Raw genomic sequence first — 6000 nt, forward strand, 5'->3', positions numbered from 1 at the left:
TGATTGGGTTTCTTGGTTTGCCTGGGGCTTATGGGTTCTCGGAATATAGGACTTTCAATCAGAAAACTGGGAAAGTCCCAAGGAAATTAAAGCAACTAGTTCACTCTATAAAAAACTCTAATAGACTCAGGTTTGTGATTCAATGGTCCTTGAAGAAACAATTTTATCCTGCAGCAAACAAGACTGATTATGCGACTTAACTATAGTCTTCTTAGTAAAAGAATTATTACAATTTGCTTTATCTTCTTAATAAATTAAATGAGTTTATGTTTTTTTAATAAATTAGAATTATTAGAGTGAATGTTCCAAATTGCCTAAGACAGTCCCATTTTCTCACATTATTAATAGTGTTCTATTCATTCTCAAAACTGTCTGGAGTTGAATGACAAAATGTATGATTACTCTCTCTAATAAAATTATCTTTTTAGTTCTTAAAAATACTATTTTGTGGGTCTTGGCAAAATATACCAATATTTTATTATGGAATATAAAATCTTATTACTAATTGAACAAATTTTCAAATCATTTTATAAGCAAGAAAATTAGAAGTTAAAAATTATACAAGAGCCAATGCAAATTAAGCAAAGGTAAAGAAGAAATTATCCAATTAAGATTATTTAGAGTTGCACTCAATACTCAAATATATCAGGTAGTTTGGTATGAAAACTACATTTTTCTAAACAGAAAATCACATTTAAGTAGTTATTAGAGTATAAGTATTCAGAGAATATAGAGAATGATGATTTAAAAATTGTATACTAAATAAATCACTTCTCAGTCATCCATTTGGATATGCTTCACATTTATGTACAATGAAATTGAATGTTCACCCCCACGTCATCCGTATTTGAGAACACTCTTACACAATTTTTCCATCTTAATGAATGTTATTGACCACTAGAGGGAGAAACAACAAAAGCTTTGAAAATTTTGATAAATCTGAGAGATTAAACATCAGAGTGAAATGTACTAAGTGTAGTAAAATATGGATTCAAGGAAGGAATCTGTGGAGACTATTGGTTTTTGAGGAGTTGTTGATTCTATAGGAATCTATAGAATTAATGTAAAAGAAGACCACATCACTTTTCTAAAAAGTGAGGAAAAACATGTGCTGAGATGGTTGTTTAGCTAAATTACTTTTTTTACATTATAGTTTTCACCCATGTTTGTGCCCAATGAGTAACTACAGAAAGTAAACCTGTTTAATAAGAATGAATGATGAAAGGATTAAATACTCAAGATATCTAAGTGGGAAAATTTGTAGTAAAGAAAAATACTAACATAATAAAATATAATATTTTTATAGTGGTATTAAGTGCACTTGTCCATTAACACTTAAAATTACAAATACATAGGTTTGCTAAAAGGTGACCAGAATTCTAACTGGAGGTCTGTTTATCTTAAATTAGCCAATACGTGACTCTATTCAAGAGATAATTATTTAAAGTCCATGTTTACATAGAAAGTATCTTTGAACTACTGTTCACAAAAATACTGACTCATTTAGTTATAAGGAAAATATATATTAATTCAACAAATAAATGTTGAAAATATATTCAATATAAAATATTCAAGAGACTCAGGACAGAATTGGATGTGAATATTTTCTTCAAGAAAGTATAGGTTTATAGGTTAACAATATTCATTAAAATCTATAAAACAGATTTCCAGGTGAACATGGCGGATAGATAGCAGCAGCTTCGGAGGCTCTCTGAGAAACCACACTTAAAATCCAGGAATGGTGCCAGGCGAGAAATCCTAAGCAAGGGGAGATATACTTTGCCGACCCAGGAACGAACTAAACTAAGAGAAACCAACTGGAAACACAATCCCGGTGATATAACAGGAACAGATAAGGTCTCAGCGTGGAAGCTGGACTCTGTGCCACTGGAAGCCACGATTTGAATTTCCTGCAGCCGCTGCTGCATCCCAATTGGCCTGGCCAGGAGAGAGGTGCAAAGGCTCTGAGTGTGGGAAGCGGTGAATGGAGTTGAGAGCTGGACTGGCCGGGAGGCCCGCATCGACCTGCGATGAGTGAGTGGATCAGGGACCCTTCCATAGAGTAGGAGGCTTCAGCAAAGGACATACTGGGACTGGGCAGGCTGGCCGGGACAGGACGCTGCAGTAACTTCAGTCACATATTCCCTTCTCAAGCAGAATTGGTGGGGAGTGCCTAGCTTGGGTGATGCCACTGACTAAGACCCAGTAAGCTAGCCCAAACCAGGTCCCAGCACCTGGAGGTGCACCCTAGCAGTGAAGCCTTCAGTAGGTTGACCTGGAGGGATTGGCCCAGCATAAGCTGCCCAGGTCTGTGTCTCCCTAGTACACTGCAGTGGACGGGAACACCTAGCTGGCACAATTCAAACAAACTGTAACCGACAAAGAAAGAAACTGGGCCTCCTATGTACGCTTATATAGCAGGAACAAAAAATATGGGAAGAGGGAGCAACAAGAAAGGGTCCTCAGCCCTCAATCCTGAGAACATTGATCCAGGAAAGGTAAATGCAAAGGAGGACAGAAAACATGCAATATCAGACACGGCACCAATAGACATAAAGCATTATCTCCAGAGTCTTACAGACGAGTTCAAAAGTAAAGTATTTAACGGAATAAAGCAAGATATAAGTAGAATAGTTACAGAAATGCTAAGCACCACCCAAGAAAAAACAGATGGTGGAATGGAAGAACAGAAAAAAAGGGGAGAATTGTTTGAGGGAGAAAATAGAGAAAACATAGAATATGTGAAGCAGGTTCAAAGAGATTACCAGGAAACTAAAACTCTATCAAAAGCTGGTGTAACAGCTTGAAAGAAACTAAGGATAGATTATCTGAACTGGAGGGCAGATTTGTAACGTGGGAGCATGAAATGAAAAACTTCTTAAAAATAACAAGAAAACAAACAGCAATAATATAAAGGCTAGAAGACAATAAGAGGATCTATAACTTAAGAATTAAGAACATAAAAGAAGAAGTAGGGACACAAACAAGTGAGCTACAAAAGCTATTCAGAGAAATAATCCAGGAGAATTTCTCTAATTTAGCAAAAGGTTAAAGATACTCAGATGTATGAGGCATACAGGACTCCAGCCACCTACGACCCAAACAGAGCTACACCCAGGTGTACAATAATCAAAATTCCAGAAATCCAATATAAGAACAGAATATTAAAAGCCATCAGAGACAAGAAACAGATCACTTACAAGGGAACACCCATCAGAATTACAGCAGACGTCTTGGCACAAACCATCCAGTCATAAAGAGCATGGGGGGAAATAATTCAAGCTTTGAAAGATAATAACCTCTAGCCAAGATTGATATATCCTGCACAACTGTCCCTAGAAATTGATGGAAAAATAAGGTGCTTCCAGGATAAAATAGGGGAATTTGCAACCACCAATTCAACTCTACAGAGAATACTGCAGGATATTCTAAAAAAAGAAAATACCAAGATTCCAGAAATAGTGGCAGAGAGGCCACAATGAATGGAGCAGAAAGCGAAATGAAGAAGACAAACTGACAAGAAATGACAGAAAAATAGCTCAACAGAAATGAAGCAGAGAAGATCAGATAGTAGGAACAGCTATTTTGGAGAAAACAAGACATCACAATAGCTACTGCTGATTTAGTATCATCTTGTTTTGAAGTCCCATCAAACTTGTATTCTTCAGTCTCCATTGGTCTTAAAAGGTTGTATCTTATTGGATTTTATTATATGTGATAATATAAGCAAAAACTTTTCTAGACAAGGAGATTATACAGAAACCATTGTTCATTTTCTGATAATTGGTTTTAAATACCCTACAATAATGTCATTCTCTTGAATGGTTTTATAGTGTCTTGATATGTTTGGTGCTACAGTATACGAAGTTATACTCAAAACTTTCAAGGAAAGAGACACTATGGTAACTACTTTTATGTTGGGATTAGCTTGTAGTAAAATAATATTTTGCTTAAATTTTTTTTTTTGTCTTTTCCCTTTTTATTGGTACCGGGGATCAAACTCATGACTGCCTGCTTGCAAGGCAGGCGCTTATGCCGCTGAGCTAAATCCCCAGCCCCTTAAATGGTTATGTTTTGACCTGTGCTGTTCTGTTGTTATGCCCTCTTTTCTCTCAATCCCCTTTTTAAAAAAATTATTTACTTTTTTCTTTTTATCTTTTTAATTAAGGGAAAAATAAATAAAAAATAGCAGGATACATTATAGTAACCTACTTTGATTTCCTATTAACTTGATTTGAAATCCTGTATTGGACTCACCATCTTGTTTTGACTGATTTTCCCCTATTCTGCTTTGCTTGATAGTACCAAGTTCGAAAGTATAGGCAAAACTGTGAAGACAATAAGATTCATTATGACGCCCATTCCGGTTGACTATATTATCTTCTTTTAAAGTCCTGTAATGTCTCCATTGCTTTGGTTTTATTCTTTACTGTTTTGTTCAATTTTATTATAACTGGCAATTCGTCTTAAAATAGCAAGAGGCAGTATGGTAACCATTGTTGATCACCTTGTATTTTGTTTTTACATTATCTATTATGTCCATCGTTTTGTTTTGACTGACTCTGTTCTGATATGTCGCATTTGGTTTCAAAAAAAGTAATAAGAATTGTGGAAGTAATAAAACCCAAAATGTGTAATTGTCATTGTACAAAAGAAAAGAAAAGAAAGTGCTCTAAAGGTTATAACTGCATATATGTTTAAGTGTATAAGATAGATAACCATATTACTGAGTGTTTTTGGATCATTGAACAAAACTGTTTGCACTCTCACTGTTTGAAAGTCCACGTTATATGCTTCAATTTTGTAACTTGAAACAACTATTTCTAAGATGAGAATATGTAATCTATTAACTAGTGATTTCTTACTGTTTATTTTTTAAATTTTGTATTACTTGTACCCTTTTTATGTTTTTTTCTTTTTCTTCTTAAATTAAAAAAAAATCTATAAAACAATGCAGGTCTAAAACACATCATTACAGAAGCAGATCCAAGGCAGAAACATGGAAGAATAGAAACACGGAAGTGAAAAATCCTGATGGACAAATCTAGATGCAGCAATGGACTGGGGGGCCCAACTACCATTCAGGGTGACAGCAGAACTTGGTAGCATTCACACTGTGCTGGTTTTATGGTCATGAAGAATGCAAGAGTTATGGGGTCACAGAGACTTCCATGCAGATTTCCGAAAAAGGCCGGGAAGCCCGGCAGTGTGCCCTGAGAGGGGAATATGTGAAGCTGTGAGAATGAAGCCGACAGTGAATGGGAGACCCCAGTTTGCCTCAAATTCACAGTAATCTTCCTACTTCAGCCTCCCCAGTATTGGGATTATAGGCATGTGCCATCATGCCTTGACTCTTGAAGGAGACTTTGGGCTTGGATTTTTCAGTAATACCAGAACTGTTAAGTTTGGAGGCTGTTAGAGATGAACTGAATGCATTTTGCATAAAGAGACAAACATGAGTCAGGTAGGGTCAGTGGTGAATGTTCTGGGTAAGACCTAAAATGGCTCCCAAGCCTTTTGTGTTTAGAAGGTGATTTGATTATGGAAGTCTTATAGCTGACTTACTGTTAGGAAGGATCTTGTAGGAAAAGGGGTGTGACCAGAAAGGATATATATCCCTCCCTATCTCTTCTTCTTTCTGGCTGTCCCGACATGAGCAGCTTTCCCACAGCAGATCCTTCTACTATGCCATTTCTGTCTTGGAACTGGCCAACTATGGACTGAATTCTATAATAACCATGAGCTAAAATAAAGCTATCCTCCTTTAGGTAGTGAAGTGCGGTATTTTGCCTCAGCAATAAGCAATTGACTAAGGTATGTCTTTTGATCTTTGTGTTGGCCTCTTCTATCTGGTCCAATGGAATTCTTTCATGCATGCAACTGGAGAAGCTGACCAGTAACGAGCACTAAAATTATGGTGGTCCAGTGTCAGAGGTAAGAGAGAACTTTCCATTTTTTTTTTCATATACATATATCTGTCCTGGGGAGAGATAATGGTGC

The sequence above is a fragment of the Cavia porcellus genome, unplaced genomic scaffold, assembly GCF_034190915.1.
Source record: "Cavia porcellus strain 051 isolate PalLab524CR breed Dunkin Hartley unplaced genomic scaffold, mCavPor4.1 scaffold_1, whole genome shotgun sequence".
In the NCBI taxonomy this organism is placed as follows: Eukaryota; Metazoa; Chordata; class Mammalia; order Rodentia; family Caviidae; genus Cavia; species Cavia porcellus.